The sequence below is a fragment of the Amblyomma americanum genome, chromosome 6 (assembly GCF_052857255.1).
Source record: "Amblyomma americanum isolate KBUSLIRL-KWMA chromosome 6, ASM5285725v1, whole genome shotgun sequence".
NCBI classification, from domain to species: Eukaryota; Metazoa; Arthropoda; class Arachnida; order Ixodida; family Ixodidae; genus Amblyomma; species Amblyomma americanum.
In genome coordinates, this window is record NC_135502.1 from 157,768,251 (window position 1) to 157,791,156 (window position 22,906).

Genomic DNA, 22,906 nt, shown 5'->3' on the forward strand with positions numbered 1-22,906 from the left:
TTAAACTACAGCTGAACAAAACACTATGCATCAAAATTATTTTAAAAGGAATCAATACGCTGCCAGTAGTTCATAGGCACAATTGAAAGAAATGCCATATACCCATTCGAAAAAAAAACACCAGCCCGTTTCTGGTGTTTACACCAAACTGGCTTTTTTAGACACGGGGTCTGGTGTGACCGTGTCTGGTGATCCGACCAGACCAGGATTTTCAGACACGGGTCCTGATGTGGCGTAGTGTGGTGTGCTTTAGTGTGCTCTGGTCTGGCTTTCTGTGCTGTGACCCGGTTGTCTGATACCGGCTCTGGTGTGGTTTCGTTTGGTGTTTCCTGGTGTGGTCGATGTACCATTCGATTTGGTGTGGTTGGTATACTGTAGAATGTCTTGATTGAGATGCTGTGAGCTTGGACATACTATCGTAAGAAAAATTAAGAGATCCCAGTGAATGTATGCCAAATGGTGTAAAACGGCATGCACTCCTGATGTCGAGTCATGTGCACTAACATCCATCAATTTCGCTGCGCCGGCCTTGATGGCACGAGCATTTCATCAGATAACACCTGCACGCAGTTAGGCATAGTGTGGCACACACTCGTAGCGTCATAATTTTTCAAATGATTGTACACTGGAGCATGCACATAACCACATCATTTCTGTTCTTGCCGAAGACGAAGAGCAAGCACATATCGTAAACAAAAAAAAATGATCACATTTGCACAAAAGCATCCTTAGCTTCATTGGTAGACAAAATTGGCAGAATAACCAAGATGGAGGCCCCTAGCATCTTAGCATGCATCTTTTCTGACAAAGTCGAATAGGTTGAATTTCCTGATAGCAGCTTGACTTCAGCTGTGTAGCAACAATGCCTGAAGAACAACAGAACAAAATCACGAATTTGTGTGAAATACACTATAATAATCACAGTGCAAAGACAACCAGCAAATACTGCTATTAAATTTAGCTCAGTGGTACAAACATACAGTACACATTCAATACGACTTGCAATGCCTCTGCAGTAAATCAACTGTCTTCTACTTTATAGTAAATCAATGCTACTCACATAAAGCACCCCACATGCATTAATTTGCTTGAAATCAGTGTCTGGATGAGCAAGTATTTTACACTTTCATTCACACAGTACTACGATGAACACGGACAAGGGGGAAGACACTGAAAAACACTGAGGTGCCTCCTCCCTTGCCCCTGTTCATCATCATGCTGTGTGAATGAAAATGTGAATTATTGTGTTGTGTTTTTCTTTTGTATTCATAGCTAACTGCATATATTTACAACACAGTTGGGTACGCCTGCTTCATATTCTGAATTCCTATCATATTTTGGCATTGCAGCTGATATTGAGCATGACAGTCCTTCTAACACAGTCAGGCTTTCTGAGACAATCAACAGCACTCTAGCATCTCCGGTAATTTCAATCATTACCAGGCTCAGAGATACTAATACTTGGTAGCCTGGAGAAATAAATTGATATGGAAATTCTACTGCTGCAGAAAACAAAAATAAGAGAAATTAGGGAATTACAGAAATGATTACAAGATGCCCATAATGATGGGCACAAAAAGGAGATAAGATGTAGTTCGACTAAAAAAAATATATGATGCGAGTATATTTCAGGGTGACAAAATCTATGTATTGAGACTTTATGCGCACAGGGTGCAGAACTGTAAAGCACTGCATGGCCGGCTGCATCTATTTAGAAGACCATTCCTCTTCATTTCTTCCAAAAAAGTGGCAAAAAAGTGACATGAGTTTTGTTTAGGTATAGCTTGCTATACACATCCTGATCCTCTGGTGCAGCTGACTGCAGAGTACCTGCAGACACTTGCACACATACAAAACCCACACTAGATTCTGCGTACTGTGCATTGCCCACTAGAGTGCCTAGCATGCTCTGTCTTCCAGTGAGATGCACTTCTTTTGGTGCATCCAGGCGTTAGGGTTCCAGTTATAAAAAATGTCCGAGTTGATTATGAGTTAAGTGAATAAGCTTAACAAGTTGACTGGTTCTAAGCAGGCAGATCACTTGCAAGAGCCGCTTCTCACAGCAAGGCAGAAAACAATAATGGCTTCAGGACACTGTAGTGCAGGGCTCCAAATTAGTTTAGACCAAGTGGGGTTCGTTAAGCTTCGCTGACATTGTATGGCAGACCGGCGCCTTTTCAAAAGTAGCAATGTTTACTGCCACACATATACGTAACTCACAAGTCGCGTGATTCTTCCCAACATGTAAGTGTAAAAAAGTGGCCAAGATATGCTTTGTCATATTCAATGCTACAAACTATTTTTACAAAGCATGCGGCAAAGCTAGCGAAAGAGTGCTCAAGCACACCTATGCTTGAGTAAAAAGTAGCCAAAATCTTTTTACATATAAACTGAAGTAGGCGAAGTTAGAACGTGACTTGTAAATCTGTATGCAAAACAGCTAGACAAGAGAGCATAGAAGGTAAGAGCAAACAGGGGCTCATAATGGGCTACATGATGGGCTGTAACAGTCACTTCCATCATGGCATATGACAGTTAAACAATAGGCCAGCTGCATTCAATTCAAGCTTATTTTCATGCAAAATGCTTTCAGTGATGGCTACAAGTTATAACATACAAATTTTCGTTGTTAAGTAGAGGCAACCACAGGATTCATGGACGATGGCAAATGTGGCGGCACCCAAGAATGCCTATACTGAATCAGCATCACTTAGGCCTCAGTACCTAAATTCCAAGCTTCAGGGCAAATGACTGCTAAGTACCATCCGTCTTCTGTTTCCATGGCATGAGAAGTACATATTCACTAAAAGTTGTTCATTATGAGTAATTTCATTGATTCTGCACTGCCGCACTGCACATAGAGCCTAGGCTTTTAAGCTGCTTTTATCCTCACACGAGCTAACTAACCCATCAATTAACCTCCTGTAAATAAACTTTCACATGAAGACAACATCTACAATTATTTGATCACGTCTTGTATGTTTGGCATTATCCTTTGTTTGGTGCTTTCATATTATAAACCACTAACAAACCGAGTCGTAATTCTCACATACACTGACGGAGTGAGTATATGCCCCTGAGATATATTCGGATACAGCTAGCAATTACCTCTCAGTGCATACATTTTTCGCACTCCAGCGCACAAAAATACATGAACGAAGAGGATAGGCACCATGGACACCGGACATATTTTTTGTGCGCTGGAATGATGTCTCACAATTCTTCCCAGAACCGACTATCCCAGCCCTCTATGCTTAGCCTTGTGGAGAACATTTTCCTTGCCTTCCGCTGTCACCTCCTGAGCACTTGCCACTGGAACTGCATAGTACAACTGCTTCTGTTGACCAGATGGGAACGGCAGTTCTCTTGTGAAATACTGCATCCTTTGGGATTCCCTTCACGGTGTCATACATTGCCTTCTATACCTTAAATTCAGATAACCTAAAGGAAAAAGAACACGTATATAAAAATTCTTAGCCATATTTGCAGCCAGGAATATGATAATAATTGTATTTGTACACTTCACAGCAACAACAGCAGTATGCTTAAACGCCTGTTGAAGCAAGAAAGTAAGAAATCATTCCGTTTATTACCAACACAAGACTTGCACCTTGACGTTGATGGTGTCATGCAATAGTGGTGAGTTCTGATAGCAGTGTGAAGTAGAAAAGGCAACTGCTTGCTCCGAACTTTAGAACATGCAACTTTAACTGCACAATTATTGAAAAAAATGACTTCATCCTTGAAAATCGCTGATTCGTATGTATGGCAGCAAATACTGAAAATAAAAATAGTAGAAGCACTGCCTGTGTTTAAATCAACACGCGGTGACTGGTTTGGTTTATGGTTTGTTTTATATGGGTTCAACGTCCCAAAGCGACTCAGGCTATGAGACACCATAATAAAGGACTCCAGAACTTTCGACCACCTGGGGTTCTTTAGAATGCTCTGACACCGCACAGTACTCGGGCCTCAAGAATTTCGCCTTCATCGAAATTTGACCGCCGTAGCCGGGATTGAATTCACGTCTTTCGTGCCAGCAGCCGAGTGCCATAACCACTCAGCCACTGCGGCGGCTTCGCAGTGACTGGTAAGAGCAATTTTCGAATTGCAGTTCTTGCCCATGCGCTTGTCAAGCAAGGAACTAATGCCGGTTGACCTGTAGTAAGTCGAATGTGTCCTCAACATGCTGCCTTGTTAGCAAAGTTCTTGTGGTCAAAATTGAACAAAAAATTACTTATTTTTTCAGCTAGAAGCGCATGGGCTATTGATATAGTCCAAGGCAAACAACTTAGTGTCTTAGAATAGTGTTCAACGAGGAGCCCACACGCAGATGCACTTGACTTGCCACTGTTTCCTTATACAATGTAATACAGGAGTGCATGGCCTGTGGTTCATGCTAAGAAATACAAAATATAAATAGAAACAAAACTGAAGTGCAAAGAAAAATGACAGACAAGTTCTGTCATAACACCTTATGTGACACTAGAGAGTACATGTTCATAAAGAAGTAGTAAAATGAACATTTTGAAATTTTTCAATAATCATTTAATTGTCATGAGCACAGTCAGTATGCCTTTTCTTCAAACAAAAGGTTTCCAGCGGCTCCAGTGCACTTCAGTTTCTTTTTAGTACAGTGCCTTTAAAAGACAGAAATTGGTCAAGGGCCACAAAATGGTAATAACTGTGTATCACCGGTTTCACATCTAAGCTTCATTACTTTTTAAAACAACCTCCAATATGACCCACATGATTTGCTGCAGGAGCAGGATTCCAGTGTGCACGACTCACGCTAAATGAAGGACCTGGCTGCCTTTTCCAAGTGTTATACTAATTTTCACAATGAAAGTGCCGTTGAGCGAGTTTGACAGCAAGCAAAAACATGATTTGAACCCAATACCATCAGGAAATTTTAAAGTGGTCCGTAACATTATGCTTGTTACAAGACCACTTCTTGTGTCAATACTCATCAAAGTTGCCATCAGATCTCAGCTTTGGTGTGCTCATAAAGGGAGGGTGGGGTGCTTAGTTATAATGACCGATTGTCACGGCTGGTACATTGTGCTACCTACTTCAATGATGAAGGATGTGACAAACTATCCTCCAAAATGTGACATCTGGCGTAAAGGCTGAAAAGCAAAAGCAAATGAAGGACCACTAAGACCTGAAATTATTTCCTACTTGAACAATTATGCACATCATAAAGAAAGCTGACAAACGGCACGAAGTTATAGTGGTATTTTGGCCTCAGATGCTCGCTCATTTGAGCCTCAGTATACTAACTAAAGCAATAAAAAAGACATGACTGTTGAAGGCATCTTAAGCTCCTGTAAAGCTCATCAGCAGTGAGAAAAACATATTCTAACCTTCATAATAATATAAAATTCAGCCAATGAGGCCACTGTGCCAGTCACCAACTAAGAGACCATGTACAAACTATACACTCTAAATGCACAAACTCTACATGAGAGCAAAGCATGCCCTGCACTTCTGAAACAAATTTGTGTCAATGTAAGATTCTTGGCAACAGTAGGCATCACCATTAATGGCATGTGCTAAAAAGGAAGAGGGCACCTTAATGATGCTGTAAATTTAGAATTCAGCCTTTGAGTAAACTATATTTTGTCTAGTACTATGAGCACCGTCAGAGCAGAAGGCAAAAATGAAAGGAAAGCTGCCAGCTGTCATGAGGCCTGCCACAAAAAAAAACAATGAACAGAAGTGGTGCACAAACAAAAAAGAAGGGATGCACTATGCGGTTACAGAACACAATATAACACAGGAAAACAGGGCCCAACCAATGAATGAAAAGAGAACAACAAAAAGAAGGTAAGCAGTACTGAACACTGCTAACTCTGCAAATTGAGAACACTGAAATATACAACACCTAAAAAATAAGTTTCAAGGACTACAAAAACGTAACTTTGGTCAAATATTTTTTAAACGCTGCATTAGACATTAGAAAACACGAATCCCAAGTGGTATTTGCCTACCATTAAATAATTTATAATTCCATTTCTTTCTCTGATGTTGTTTAGGCATGATCAGCCGAATGACTGCTGTGATGCCTAGTTGGACTTTAGGTCTGCTGAGGCATAAAAAAGGCTACAATATAAATGTTCATATGCAGTTTTAATTCACTACAGCACCTAAAACAGCCTGAAACAACAAAGAGAGACACAATTATAAATTATTTACCAGTCGCAGAGCAAATATCACAGGGTGGTCCATGTACAGGTGCAGACAGAAGTAAACGGAACGCGCCGCACAAGAACTGCGTGTCAGCGCCGGCTAGCCAAACCAGGTGAAAGCTCGAAATCGCCACGCGCATGTGTAGGCCCGCTTCCGGCGCGACCCTCTCAATGCTCCGCTTGCCTCGCATTCGTCCGGCGTCAGTGTCGTGCTGATGATGATCATGATCGGATGGTCATGCTCTGTGCAGCTAGCGAACATTTCGGAAAACAAAGACCGCTGTCTTGAAAAGGCAAATTGCGCGGGGACGGCTCTACCGTTAAGCCGCTTCGTTTGAGACAGCTGGAGGCGTGTTTGCGCCGCAAACAACCCGCGTGTTTCGAACTTTTGCTGCCGCTGGGACTCTGCTGCGTCTCACTCGCAAGCAAACGCGCTCAAAACACTCGGCATACTGCCGCAGTTTTGTGTTAATTTTCTACAGTTATCACTGATGATTCGCCTTGTCCCTACCAGGCGCTTACGCAGCACTAGTGCATGCACCCTGCCTGTCTCCCTCGAAACAAACTGCCCCTATACTGGATCCTGCTCTTACCACCACCGAGACAGTGCGCTGCGTATCGCTCTGTCATGTGCGGAGCAGAGCTCATGGTAATCACTTTGCGTGCACCTTCGGATCTTAGGATGACTACAAGCACCCGCTGTCTCACCCACACGAATGCCGCGGCAGCAGTGCGTCACTGTTGCGTGCCCCGCGTGCGAAATTCGGCATATAAGTACCGTGATCACCCACTAATTAGAGTATGAGCCACGACAGAACCCGGCAAGCGATCCAAACTCTTCTGTGCGAGCTGTATTACTTCACTGCTACCGGTTACATATAGACATTGGTCTGTTTGAGAATATAGGTGTGGAAACCCAACAGCTGCACCCAGCACATTTGGAAGCAGTCACTATCCTTGAGACGCTGGTTTGCGCTGTAAAAAGCGCGAAGAGCTGCGGTTTCATCTCATTTTAAGCTGACCTCCTAGGCGAGGTTCCAATGCAGGAGCACTGTGGTGAAGTACAGACACACAGGGTGCATGATTTGCAGCTCCGTCGGTTCCTCGTAGGAGTAAGCCGAAAATGAACGGTAACTGTAAGAAAAGAACCCGAAACTGCGGCAGTGGATCGAGTGTTTTTAAGTTTATTTGGTCTAAAGCGAGATGGAAATGATTCCCAGAGGCAACTAATGTTTGAAATACGCGCGCTATTTGCGATGAAAATGCGCCTACAGCTGTCACAGATGAAGCGACATAATGATAGCGTCGCCCCCGCGGGATTTGTGGCATCAAGGCAGCGGTCTTTGCACTCCGAAATGCCCGCTCGCTACTAAAGGCGCAACCATCCGACCATAATCATCATCAGCGTGACCCTGACTACAGCCGAATGTGAGGCGAGCGGAGCAATGAGAGGGTTGCGCTGGTAGGGGGCATGCATATGCGTGTCGCGATTTTGAGCTTACGTGTGGTTTTGCTAGGCGGCGCTGAAAAGCAGTTCTTTCTTGTGCGGCACGCTCTGTTTATTTCTGTCCGCGCTTGAACATTAATGTCTAAGGCATTTGAAAAAAGCCGCAAGCAAACATCTGGTGTCCATAGTGTATGCAGTTTCTTTCAAGCTTTGTTGAACTATATCAGGTAGCATGCCGAAAGGCTGAGTCAAACAGGTCACTACAAGCTCCTAATTTCCTGTAAGTGTATTAGAGCAAGTATATTCACTGAACTTGCACAGTGTCATCACCAAGCAAGTGAAATGGCAACAAAAAAATAAAAACTGACCAAGATTATCACAGAGGTAACAATTTATGATGAACATTTACCTTTTCTCATTTAGCACTTTTAGCTTTTTTGTGCACAGGCTATAATTCAACAGACCTTTAGGTAGTTTGCAGTAGACGTTGCTTATTTTCCACTTGTATCTAGAGGCAGTAAAAATATTGCAACTACATTGAACAGTTCATTTAACAGTACCTCTTGCTGGACTAGTTGGTGTAACATTTTGTAAGAAAAGTAAAAACAGCGCTAATTTTTAGATAAACAACACAGAAAGAACATACACGACAGTGCCCGTCCTGTTTGTTCTTTCTGTGTTGTTTATGTAAAAATTGGCGCTGTTTTTACTTTCGTTATACAGTGAGAGGCCACAGAAGAGAAGCTGTCAAGTCCAATTAATGTTTCTCATCTTTGAGGTGCATTCATAGCTGCACTATATAACACTATTCATATTCTTTTCATCGTGTGAAATAAGACGTATTTGCTGGACCAGTCTCTGAGGAGTGCCATGTGACACCGGCATTACTGCAGAAGCTTGACATGGTTATCCTTCTACTATGATTGTCTATGAGGAGTGCCATGGAAGATGGATACTAGAGGAAAAAAGAATAAAAGCATTGTTCTCATGCTGTAATATCACCTTAGAATGCTGCCCTGTAGCCCATTACTTCATAATTGCATTTTTTAAAGCCTGGCTGCATTGAAGGGGGTCTCTAGTGACTCGAGAAATGGTGGGGAGGGAACTAGAGAGAGAGAGAGAGAGAAAGCGGCTGAGCTGACGCTATGCCAGTGTGCTCGTTGTTGCTGTGTAGCCTTGGAGCTGAGCGGCCAGCTCTGGACTCACTCATGGTATGAGGGTGCGGGTTTCCCTTTTTCTTCCACCCTGTGTGTTGTGCTGTCAACTTTGCATTTTATCGTTTCGGCTTTAAGAAAACGTGTTAATGATTCTTGCTAAAAATCACCACGAAATTTTATAAATGACAGCAGAAATGTTGCAACCACCACTAACAAGAAAAAGAAAATTGGTTGCTTGCTTCGGATTCATACATTTCATTTCATTTATTGGTTTTGTTTGGCCAGTACAGAGACTGCAAACAAGGAAGAGCAAGCTAAAGGTGCCTAGTACCGCCTGACAGAGGCCTGTCCTCCCCATGTAAAAAAAACAAAACAAAGTGGCACTTGGCAATGGTACAAAATTTCCATAAGTAACAGAAACTAGAAAAGCAGCGGATTTATTGACAACGAAACAGAAATAAGTCATGCATAGAGCTAAGCACAACAAAACTAAGAGCAAAACATAACAAAGACAAAAACTGATTAGGTAAAAACACACCACAACTAGCTATAACAAAAATATTCATGAACAGATTTCCTAAATATGACCTCGGACATATTTTGTACTGACAATTCTGTTAAGTATGGATAGGTGTTTAATGTATGAGGAATTATGTGAGTTAGTTTTTGGAACCCATAGTTTGTACGGGATTTTGATGCATGGTATTGATGGTGCCTTAGACTGTAAGCTGTTTGGGCAATTAAATATGTGCTCTCGAAGGTCTGCCAGTTTCCTTTCATAAGGTTTCTGATATAAACAGCAAGCTTCTTGTGGTAAGCGGCCGTGATGGTTAGCAGTCTATGGTTGAGGAAGGAAGGACCCGTGCTCTCACTGGAATGTAAATTATCAATCGCTCGTACGGCTCTTTTTTGTAAAGTAAGTACTTTCACAAGATTGGTTGAGGTAGTCGTTCCCCAGATCAACAAACAATATTGTACATGCGAAAAGACTAGAGAGAAATAAATTTGTAGTTTGAATTTTCGAGGCAGTATTGTGCGAAATTTATTTAGGATACCAACAGAGCGAGCCATTTTAGTGCAAACGTAGTTTACATGATCTGTCCAGAGTAAGTGTTCTTCAAAAATGACTCCAAGGAACATTGTAGAGCTGACACTAGTTATAGGAGTTTGTTCGAAGTGAATTTGAAAGTTGTTCGAACTTCCGTATTTTTGGCTCTAAACAGTATGTACTTTGTTTTCCTGACATTAAGTTCTAACTTATTTGATTTTAACCAAACAGACAATTGGGATAACCAACTATTGGAGGCTGCTTGCAAAATATTACTATCTTGCCCTGAAAAAAATACGTTAGTGTCGTCTGCATAGATTATAATGTTGTCTGCTGGACGAAGGTTGACGATATCAATAATATATAATAAGAACAACGTTGTTCCTAGAACGGAGCCCTGTGGCACACCAGACAACATCTGACCAATCCCAGATGAAATACCGCTAATGATAGTTGTTTCAGATCGGTTGTCAAGGTAGCTAGCAAATAAAGTTAAAGAACGCCTCGTATTCCATAACACTGCATTTTTTCAAGCAATATCTTATGGTTAACCGAGTCAAACGCTTTCCTCATATCAAGGAATATGCCAACTGTTAGCAGTTTATTTTCTATGTTTCCAATTAGCTTTTCTTTGATTTCCAGTAAGGCGGCCTCAGTTGTTTTGTTTTTTTGAAATCCGTACTGTTGCTTGGAGATACATGGTTTTTGTCGAGATATTGAGAAAGACGTGTGTTGATTGCAAGTTCCGCAATCTTAGAGAAAACTGAAAGAATGGAGATCGGCCAATAATTATTTAAATCATTAATGTCACCCCCTTTATGAATGGCAGTGACACGAGCTATTTTCAACTGATGTGGAAATGTGCCTGTCGTGAACATTAGGTTGACTATATGTGCTAATGGTATCGCAATGACATCTGCTACTTTCTTGATCGGGACTGGAGCTATGCCATCTACACCTGGAGCACTATTACTGCGTAAGGAGTGAATAATGGTAATTATTTCTGAGTCAGTGCATGGTAACAAAAACATGTAATTACTTTGTTTACTGGTTATATAGACTGAGGCATCTTGATATGGACCATCAGTAGATTTTCGTGGAAAAACAGATAAGAAATGCCCATTAAATTCATTCGCTAGGTCAGCGCCATCAATGTTCGCAGCATGAATGTGGAGTGAAACGGGTGCGTTGGTTCTGTTTTTACCTAGAAGATCGTAAGTGTATTCCATGTTCCCTTCGAGCCATCAGACATGGAGAACTTTCTCGCGTAATAATCTCTTCTTGCTTTTTTTAATGTCAGCGCCTAACTTATTGCGGAACGTTTTGAATTGACGGAGAATGTCAGTGTCTTTTGTTCTCACAAAACGAGAAAAAAGTCTGTTCTTTTCCTCTATGCGGTCATATAGTTGTTTTGAAATCCACGGCTTTCTTGATTTTCTATGAGTTCTGTGCGTTGCTTGCGGAAATGCAGTATTATAGTGTTCTTGAATAGTAGATATAAAATTTGTGTACGATTGGCATGCATCCTCCTGTCTTAAAATATTACTGCAATCTGTGCTAGCACAAAGACGTCGAAACTCTGATAAGCTGTTTTCACAAATTCTTCTAAATGTAGAAGTTTCCGGTTTACTCCTGTGTTGTTTTGGTTGACTCGGAACTATACAGAATATAGGCATATGGTCACTAATGCTTAATGTCAAAACGCCAGCCGGGACATCACTAGTGCAAATATTCGTAAAGCACACATCAATAAGCGTTTCAGGGTTATCAGTAACTCGTGTTGGTGAGAAAATTAAGTTCACAAATCCATAGCTGTTGTACAAATCTAGCAGATTTCTCGTAACGGACGTTTGACCCAGAATATCAACATTTATATCACCAAGAAAAACCACTTCATAATTATTAAGAGAGACATATTCCAAAGTTTTTTCAACAAAGTTACAAAACGCAGATACCGAACCTGAAGGCGGTCTGTATAAACCTATAACAACAATGTTTCCGCAGCACAAAGACAAAGCTTCTACATCTTCATTCATTTCACAGCATTCAGGTAAACAGTGATAGCCGATTTCCTTCCTCAAATAAATTGATAAGCCCCCTCCTCTTTTCTCTTGTCGAGCCAAAGATACGCATTTATAATTATCAATGTTAGGAGCATCATTATCATTGCTAAACCTGGTTTCAGAAAATACTAATACATCCCACTTTAACCTCAAAGTTGACAGCAACACAACCATTTCATCTATTTTGTTTTGCAGACTTCGTGCGTTTAAATGAAAAAACTGAGAGAATTGTTGAGAGACTTTCCAGAATTCAGCATGTACTTATTGAAAGAATCAATATCAAAATAGGTCATGATAGGTTTCTTTTTTCCCACAGAAAATCAGCGCGAATGAAAACCTAAGGCTACCGAATGTTTACCAAGTCGTCTTCGCAAGCAATGCAGATTGCATTCTCTCCGGTTCTGTTCCTGACAAATATTTTGCCACTTCTCTGCCAGGTATACTGGTAGCCACACTGCTTTGCCTTTGAACGTGCCAGCCACAAGAGTCGCCTGATGAAGGCTGTCAGGTTGTCAAAAAGGCGTATGTCAGATTGCTTACCTTTCAGATCTTTTACTTTTGCTAGCCATTGATCTTTTGTTTTCCGGCTGACAAAGCGGATCAGCACAGGAGGCGTTTTGTCCTCATTTTTCCTCTGAGGAAGTCTGTGCACACCTTCAATTTCACTCTCAGTGACCGGTTCAAGGCTCAAAGACAATGCAAGGTCGTTCACAACAGCTAACACCTTTTCGTTCTCAGTGTATTTCAGACCGTGGATCTCAAGATTCTGGCGTCGTCCATACTGTTCAAGGTCATTTATTTGCCTTTTCAATCGACCCACCTCAGCCTCAGATCCCACCAATTCTACGACTTCAAGCCGTTTGTTCAGATTTTGTATTTCCGTATCGTGTCGTTTTTGCGTTTCTAGAAGCTCGTCATACTTGGCTGACATCATCTGCACTGACTGTTCAAGACTTTCTATAACTTCTTTCAAGCTACTTAGAGCGTCGACTTTCTCTTTCATCTGCAAGAGAACAGTTAACTTGGCGTTGATTTGCAATAGTTCAGCCTTGTGCTCACATGCCTGTTCATTTTTCGACTTTTCATTCGACTTTCCCCCTCTGGTTCTGGCAAGTATGCAAGTCGAACACTTCCAGGTGGCCTTGGAGGTTTTCCCCTTTGTACTTTTTACATAACCTCCAGAACAGTTTCCATTGTGATAACTGCAACTGCATTCGTCACAAGTGATACACTCGTCGCGATCATCAAGGTTCTCTTTACATACAGGGAGTCTCAGATTCCTCACTAGTTTTGTAAGGGTTCCGAGGCCAGCCGATACCCCCCCCCCCGTATTTAAGCACTGCTTCTTTCTGAGCATGAAACTGGCACTATCTGATGATGACCTACTAAGAAGAGACACGCACGTTATTTAGAATAGGGGAATGCCAATACATGCAATCAACGTTCTGCTCCAAAGCAGACATTACAACACACTGACCTCAATGCAGAGGTGAAAAAAAAAATAGATCTGAGAAAACTCGACACATACTTGTGCTCTGCAATGTACGCTGAACGGGCACAGACAAGAACAGCCCCAAATCTGGACAGTGGAGACATCTTCTCCGACGAAGCTCTTTCAGACCTCTTCACTACTGAGGAGAAGGCACTTCACCTGCATAACATCATACTTTCCAGCTGTCTATTTTGCACCCACAAAGCCTGGCACTTCCTGATAATTATTTGTATAGCTGGCATTTCACACAACCACAAGAAAATGTATAAACAGCCAAACTTCAAATACATAGCGCCACTTGCTCACACTAGTTTTTATGATAAGCTCAGTAGTACTTAGGTTATTCAAAACCAATTAATTTGAAAGGGCTACAAAGCGCTCTTTTTCTAGGGCTACTTCTTCGTCATCATTTAGCAATCATTTTTATTCACGGCCGCCAGCAACTAAAAGAATTTTACAGCTGCAGGCAACGTTACCAATGTTACAAAAGTGATCGAGCAGGCAGCTACCTGTTGTGGTATCGCAGTGACGAGTCGCTTCAATTCTCAAAGTCGCTTGCATGCCTTGACGCGTCACACCCCTCCCACTCTGAGCTTGACAGCTGGTGTAATCAGCTCGTAGAGGTGTGTTCTAACCTTAAGACGCCACATCAGATCACTATAAAGACGCACATACGCGTAGCGAATAACAGAACGCTAAACAAACCGAGCGGCGCACGCTATCGGCAGTCCGCAACGGGCCTCAAAAACACGCGTGCATGCAGTGCACGATCACGTCCCACATCTAATAATGAACAGGAAGTCGGGAAACCACCTCAACGAAAGCCCAAAACATAGGCACGCGCCTTGCTGGGCGGTATACAATTGCCACATTTACATTTAGGACTCCTACGCGTGCCTGCCATTCAGCAAACGCATCTATGCATACACCTTGGCCCTCGCGTCGCAACGCATACACTGTGAACACTGACGGACCAGCAGTTTGATGATTCGATGTGGAATGCACTTTGCTGCCGCGGAAACAACCAGTGACTCACGCGCAATGCCGAAGGGAAACGAACAGGACAGAGCTGACAGAGCCTCGTCCGTTCCGCTTCTTCTCGCCTTTGCGCTCGCTCGTTTATTTTCGCGGTCGCAAATTGCACGCACTCTTGCGCTACACTATGGATCTCACCTGGAAACGAAGACTACGCATTCCAGTAACCGCTTTCGTCTCTTGCTTCGCGGTTGCTATGGTTGAAGTCGAACGTGTTGTGGAAACGAAGACTCGACGCATTCCAGTAACCGCTTTCTTCTCTTGCTTCGCTGTTGCTACGGTTGAAGCCGAACGTGTTGTCAATATGAAACGGCTCCATGCTTCTCGGCGTGGTACTTTTCACAAAGTACGCGAACGGCTGCATTGCTGACACGCGGCGCAAGCTGCGATAAGCAGGAAATCCAAACGGAAGTTTGAAGGAACGATTTTGAAATCAGACACAAACAGCACACGAACAGCAGCAGCACGGAGCACGGTACGGCGCGGCGTAAGGCCTAGCCGGATATCACTCCGCAATGCACCGAGAGAGAGGAGGGTGTGCTGCGACCTGCCATGTGACCTGGCAGCAGCGCGCTGGATTTGAACGGCGTTGGGAAGCACTCTAGGCGCTGGCGCGTGGCTAATAGCGTGTCTATTAGCGTCATGGTAAATATATACTGCAAACTGTTAGAAAATTGCAGTTAGACTAAGGCGCTCCGCGCCTCTGTGCATCATTGCCGTGCAGTTTTCATGTCAAAAGCAGGCGACAATGTTTCAGCTTCTTGCAGAACTTTACAAATTGTTTTCTTAGCTTTTCTCTTTTCTTTCTGGTCTTTTGCCGACCGAATTAACGAGCTTTTCCTGCATATTTCTTTACCACAGCACCAAGTTTCTTGTAAACCACATTTCGCCTTATTTTTCATTTCATTTCTTTTATTCATACTGTCAGCCCTGGGCGGGCTATTACAGGAGTGGATACCAAACTTGAAACAGAAAAAGAAAACATTAAACAAACACTGAGATCAACACTACATTTCATACATAAGTGTGTTTGCCACTTGAACAAAACAAAAACATTGTCATAGAAATCATGCAGAACATAAAACATTGTGCGGTTTATCTAAAAATTCGCTAAGTGATTGTGACGTGACAACGGAGTTTGGTAACATATTTCATTCCTTAATGGCTCTCGGGAAAAAACTAAATTTAAAGCAAATATTTCTGACAGGCGGCATTGGGATGTACAAACTGTGACGATGGTGTGATGTTTCCCCTGTTTTAATTTCAAAGTATTTTGTTTGATCGAGTTTCAAGTAGTGGTTAGCGATCTGGAAAAGAAACTTGAGTCTGCCGCATTTGGTTCTAATGTCAAGTGTTTGCAAATCAGCAGATTTACACAAAGAAGTTGGAGAATCAGAATAACGATACCTATTAAATATAAACCTTGCTCCGAGACGCTGGATTCTTTCCAGCTTAGAATAGTTGGAAGCAGTGTACGGGTCCCAGACAACTTTTGCATATTCGAGGATAGGCCTAACTAGGCTTTTGAAAACCAGACTTTTTATTTCAGGAGTTGCACTGCACATATTGCGTCTCAAGCTCCAGAGTGCCTTGGAAGCCTTAGTACATACATTATCTATGTGAATTCCAGCGTAAGTCAGGTGTGAGTGTTACTCTAAGGTATTTAATATTACTTACTCTAGTTAGTAATCTACCATTAATGCTGTAACTGTAATCAAGGACAGTTTTCTTTTATGTAATGGTCATAAAAACTGTTTTGTTTGAATTTATTACCATCTGCCACACCTTACACCATTCATGTATTTTCTGCAAGTTTTGATTGAGTTCTGCCTGATCTTCTGGAGTATTAATTTGTTTAAAAACAATGCAGTCGTCTGCAAACAGTCTAACTGGAACGCTCAAACCAACAGGCAAGTCGTTGATGAAGATCAAAAACAAGAGAGGGCCCAGAACACTGCCCTGGGGAACACCGGAATCGACTGGCGTGATGTTTAATTTATACTCTTGAACCTGAACATACTGTACTCTAGACGAAAGATATGACCTGAACCACTTAGTTATAGTTTCATTTTTAAATATGGCACTGATTTTAGTAATAGCTTAGGGTGCGAAACCTTATCAAACGCCTTTGCAAAGTCAAAAATTACGATGTCTGTTTGCATGCGGGAATTAATTGACTGGGAAAGATCATGTACAGTTTCCAAAAGTTGTGTGATGGTAGAAAGCCCCTTGCGGAAGCCATGCTGGTTTACAAATAGGTGATTGTTACTCTCAAGAAAAGTTGATAAGTGAGCGTACATAATATGTTCGAGTAACTTGGAACACGTGGTAATGAGGGACATGGGTCTATAATTTTCAACGTTAGAAGTGGGACCATTTTTATGCACAGGCACTATTTTCGCACATTTCCAGGCAATGGAAACACAACTACTGTCGATAGACGATTGAAAGATTTTGGTAAGAAATTTAGAATTCCACTCTGCATATCTATATAAGAATTCATTCGGGATACCGTCCGGTCCTGAGTTCTTTTTAGTGTTGATATTCAAAAGGAGTTTCAGAACTCCTTCTTCACTTATTTCTAAATCGGGTATAGGAGGGCAACCTGGAGGCTCAAAAAACGGTGATTCGCCGTCATCTTCAGTGAAAACAGATGCAAAAAATGAATTAAAACTATCAGCCCATTGGGGGCTCTCTTCTTCATTAGAATGGTGAGGTTTACCGCCGCCGTTTATATATCGCCAGAACTTACTGGGCGCTTCAGTAAGAAATCTGGTGAGAGTCTGACTGTAAAAGGTATTTTTACTTTCTTTGAGGAGTCGCTTTAATTCTTGGCTCATACGACATATGGAGGTTTTTAATTCATGGCTTGGGTATTGTGAGCATCTTTTTCGTTTCCTTTTGAGCTGTCGTTTTTTTGTGAATAATGTCTCTATTAATCCAAGGATGCTTCCTTTTTGTTATTTTTGTGGTTTTAGGAATGAACATCTCAATTGCTTTCGCTGTCATGTTTGCAAAAAAATTCCACAACTTATCTGTGCCAAGTCCGTCTTGATATAAACACATGAATTCATCAAACGAGATTTCAAGGTAGTCCAGTAATCCGACATCATCGGCAGCCGCAAAATTCAAAACAGTCTTTCTGCAAGATTTGTGACATATTTCGTGAGTCATATTGAGCGACATAATCACCATTTTATGGTCAGACATTCCTTCTTCAACATCACAACTCAGCAAAAACTCTAGTAGACCACATGACAAAAAGACAAGGTCTAGTATCGAGGATGTTGTCGTACATACTCTCGTACTCTTTTCAACAATCTGAGTCAAACCATAGCAATAGGCGAGTTCGATCAGATGTTCACTGCTAGCTGTATCAACTCTGCCGGGAGAAAGCGACATCCAATCAATTCCTGGCAAATTAAAATCACCTGTCAGCATAATATTGTCATCAAAGTGTACATTTAGGTCCAGTAACCTTTTTAGGTTATCAAGCACGTCTATGGTTGAATTGGGAGCTCTGTAGAAAAAACCCACTATGACAGTACGACCATTCAGTCTGGTTTTAATTCATGCAGTTTCTAAATCATCAAACCCTTCTATAACTGAGAATACTATATTACTCTTAACCAGTATTGCAACGCCGCCACCCCTCCTTTCACGGTCTTTTCGTACTATGGAGTAGTTTGGGGGAGCAACATCACAGTCTCTAATATCATTATGTAGCCATGTCTCTGTGATTACCATAATATCGGGTTCATGTTCAAGGCATATACTTTCTATGGCGTCAACCTTGTTAAGCATGCTCCTAGCGTACATATTTATAAATTTAAAGCACATCGTTTTATGATTGTTTAGTCACTCATTGCTAGTGCTAGTGGCAACCTGGCATTTGAACCGCTGGTTGGTCTTCTCATTCCATGCGTACTAGGTATTCTTGACTTTTACCTTATCAAAAATTAACTTAGCTTTCACGCCGTTCCTTTGTTCATCGGCACAGGAATTTCAAAGGTTTATTCGTATTTCCACAACCCTTTTAGAAAAATCTTCATTTACACTAAATTGAGTGCCTTTTAGGTTGAAACAGTTACTCATTATTTTCATCTTATCCCTAAAGTCAATAAGTTTAATAATAATCGGACGGTCTCTACCTGGTTCCCTCTTTCCACGTCGGTGAATCCTTTCAATAGTGTCCACCCTTTGTTTCAGAATTTTATCAAAGATGTCATTGTTTACTTTCTGCAGTAGGTCCTCTTCACTCTCTGATTCCTCCTCCTTGACTCCGCGTACAATCAAGTTATTGCGCCGCGAGCGGTTTTCGAACTCATCAAGTTTTCTCGAAACTGTACTCATTTCTATTTCACATCTTTCAGCAAAAGTTTCTAGTTTCGAAAGCCTCGAAAGTTTCGAAAAGTGTACAACAGCATAATCTTACCGGTACTCACCTACGGGGCAGAAACGTGGAGGCTAACGAAAAGAGTTCAGCTTAGGTTAAGGACAACGCAGCGAGCCATGGAAAGAAAAATGATAGGTGTAACGTTAAGAGATCGGAAGCGGGCAGAGTGGGTGAGGGAACAAACACGGGTTAATGACATCCTAGTCGAAATCAAGAGAAAGAAATGGGCTTGGGCAGGGCATGTAATGCGAAGGCAAGATAACCGCTGGTCCTTAAGAGTAACAGAGTGGGTTCCAAGAGAAAGTAAGCGTAGCAGGGGGCGGCAGAAGGTTAGGTGGGCGGATGAGATTAAGAAGTTTGCAGGCAAAAGGTGGATGCAGTTGGCAAAGGATAGGGTTAATTGGAGAGACATGGGAGAGGCCTTTGCCCTGCAGTGGGTGTAGTAAGGCTGATGATGATGATGATGATGATGATGATGATCCCGAGACTCGTCAAAGGTTTGTAGCTTTTGTTCTATAGAAGACAGCCTGGATTTCATGTCCAGAATTCTTGCTTCAGACGATGTTTGGTTTTCCTGTATTTCGCTTAATTTGCTGAGGATTTCAGTTTGAGAAGCAATTACTTGTTGAATCATTTCCATTGTATCCGGGCCAGGATTTTCCTCAACATCACCGGATAACTTCAGCAACAGGACTACAATTGAGATACAATCACTAAAGCAAACCAGCAATGTGCGTGGACACGGCAACACGATCAAAAAAAGGATGTTGCTACGGCAGCAATATTTTCGTCCACCAACCTGCACAAATAGTGGCACATCAGTTGACATTGTCACGACGGGGTTGCCGTGTCCACTGTTAATGGAAGGCGCAGGCGTCCCTTTTATAGACAAAAACCGGGCTGGAAGTGTGGATGACGTCGCTGTGCTCGAAGAGGGTGCGCAGAAGGCAGTATCCACGTGCCACGACAGCAGCTCGCAGTGTGAAAAATGTACGCCCCCCGCGCACGGCAGTCGAAAGGCATCGGCAGAAGCTGGGTGACGATTGAAGCCGCTGTCTGCGCTTACTGCACGGCCCAAGGCGATGGAAAAGAATCCGGTAAGTACCTGCACAAATAGTGGCACATCAGTTGACATTGTCACGACGGGGTTGCCGTGTCCACAAAGATATGATCTGCAGAACAAGTCTGCTTTACTCAACTTCAAAAAAAAGTTAATCTCAAAGGTGCTATTGTAGATTTCAACAAAATGTGTATTACTGCAAAATCTCAATAAATCGAACATGAAGGAACCATAAAAAGTTCAAATTATCAAATGACCCCCAAGAAAACTGAAAAGACCATTTGTACCAGAGTATAAGTCGGAAGAGGGGACCGCCTCAGTTATTGCTGGCAGCCGGAACACGTCTACCTATATGCTTTGCCATCTTGAAGCGCATATAACTTAAATTACTTGCTTAATTGCATATTCTATGCAGAATATATTTAGCTTGAACGCGGGAATGCAAGTTATAAGCCCACATTTGTCTGGCTTCATCAACGTGCTGAGTGGCAGCCCATATACTAAGCATATATATATATATATATATGCCCGCACTTCACCCATGCGCCCATGCTCCATCGCTGTGGTACCCATGCAGCCCTTTTACATGTAATGTAGGATATGCAGCCAGGCTAATGTAACTGGAACTACATGTCTATAGGTGTCGCCTGGCAACGATCGGTAACATTACGCGTTATGTTTCTGCACTGCAAACTCCAGAATAATCGACGCAGGACTTACGAAGGCTACAGGCTGAAATATACTCCTGTTTCTACACACAGTGTAGTCAGAGTGATGCACGGCAAGCCCCCATCGCGGTTGCCCGCAATTCAACGTCGTATAGCCCAGGTTCACGCACACACATTTTGCCACTGCACAGTCCACACGTAGACCTTTTCTACCACTTATGTAGGCGGAAAAGGTGTGGGAATGGCTGAGATATGCCCATGCGCCGCCCACGTATTTTCTACTCAGTGCCTTTGTGGGCTGTAGGCGGGAATATTGTATGTTTGCCCACACACAGTTAGCCTCCTTGGATCCTTGAGGGTGCTGCACGGGCCGCCTCTATTGGGTTTGCCAGCACTTCACCATCATGTAACCCCATATTTTATGCACACGTACGGCATGCAGCCCATGCTTAGCCCTTTCATACCCTGTTTAGAATAGGGTCGGGGAAGATGTAGAAATGACAAATGTGCCCACGCCTAGCCCATGCGGGAACAACGGAGGCGTTGCTCAGACAGCCCAAACTGCATGCCTACAACGCTTCGCCGCTGTGCAGCCCAAAGTTTAGCCCCTGTAGTTTCCATACAGTACCCGTGTAGGCAGAAGGCGGGAATACTATCTCTCTGCCCACACAAAACCACCGTAGCTCCCTCAAGGCGTTGCATGGGCAGCCCCAAGAGGGACTGCCCGCACTTCGCCATGATAGAGCCCGCACTGTTGCCCGCATGTATCTGAGGTGGGACCCATGTGGGCTGGCCGCTCTTTTTAAGCCCATGCGTAGCTGTCGAGCGGCCCACTCAGGCATAAAATGGGCAGCCCAAAACTTTTTTGCCAGCACTGCGCCCACGAGGAACCCATGTAGGTTTATTGCGGGCACCCACCAGCCCTCATTGTCCATGTCGGACCCGCTTGGGCCCGCCACGTTGTGCTACTTGGGTTGGTGAAACTCTATGTTGAAGAAGCTCTATGTTGGGGAGACTGCCTGTTGGAGAAAATTCCTGTTGAGAAACTTTATGTTGGAGAAACTCCAGGTTGGAGAATCTGTTGGCGAAAGTGTGTTGCAGAATTTCGCTGTGGAGATTCTCTTTGTTGGAGAAAGTCCAGGTTGGAGACTATGTTGAAGAAATTTCCTGTTTGCGAAACTCTGTTAGAGACTCCTTGTTGGACAAACACCCTTTTCGAGAAACTTCCTGTAAGAGAAACTCTATCTTGGAGAAACTGTTGGAGGAATTCGCTGTTGGAGAAACTCCCTATCGGAGAAACTCCATGTTGAATACACACCACGTTGGAGAAACTCCCTTTTGGAGAAACTTCATGCGGGAGAATCTGCCTGTTAGAAAAACTCCACTTTGGAGAAGCTCCATGTTGCTGAAGCTCTCGGTTAGAGAAACGTAATGCTGGAGATATTCCGTTTGAGACACTTCATATTTGAGAAACTTTCTATTGAAGAAACTTCCTGTTGAGAAAGACTATGCTGGAGAAACTCCAGGTTGGAGAAACTCCCTGTTTGAGAAACACTATTTTGGAGACACTCTCTGTTGGAGAAACTCCATGTTCGATAAACTCCATGTTGGAGAAGCTCCCTGTTAGAGAAACTCCATATTGGAGAAACTCTATTTTGCAGAAATACCCTGTTGGAGAAAACCTTTGTTGAGGAACTCCATGCTAGAGAGGCTTCAGGTTGGAGAAACGCCCTGTTGAAGAAACTCCCTTTTGAGAAACTCAGTGCTGGAGTAACTCTAGGTTTGAGAAACTCCCAGTTCGAGAGAAACTCCATGTTGGAAAACCTCCCTGATGAAGAAACTCTATGTTCGAGAAATTCATGATGTAGAATCTCTCTGTTGGGAATCTTCCTGTTGGAGAAACTCCACATTGGAGAAACTTTGTTGGAGAAACTCTATGTTAGATAAATTCCACGTTGGAAAAGCTCTCTGTTAGAGAAAGTCCATGTTGCAGAATCTCCCTGATGGAGAAACTCCCTGCTTGAGAAGTTACGTTTTAGGAAATCTTGATGTCGCAGAATCTCCCTGTTGGAGAAACTCCCTTTTGAAGAAAATTCCTGTTGGAAAACTTTATGATGGAGAAAATTCCTCTTGGAGAAACTCTATGTTGGAGAAAATTCTTCGTGCAGACTCTTCCTGTTGGTGAAATTCCAGGTTGAAAAAACTCCATGTTGGACAAACACACTTTTCGAGAAACTTCCTGTTAGAGAAACTTTATTTTGGAGAAACTCTGTTGGAGAAATTTGCTGTTAGAGAAACTTCATATTAGAGAAACTTCCTATTCGAGAAACTGCATGTTGGATAAGCACC

The 22,906-nt window shown here is 42.6% G+C and overlaps 1 long non-coding RNA gene across 1 annotated transcript; it reads right to left on the minus strand.

Annotated features, from left to right (window-relative positions):
- On the minus strand, positions 1–14,903 carry LOC144094139 (uncharacterized). Its single transcript, XR_013306428.1, has 3 exons — positions 14,572–14,903; positions 13,435–13,557; positions 1–3,441 (listed from the first exon to the last, which is right to left on the minus strand). It is a non-coding gene; the product is annotated as an uncharacterized LOC144094139 (long non-coding RNA).
- Positions 14,904–22,906: the final 8,003 nt, after the last annotated feature.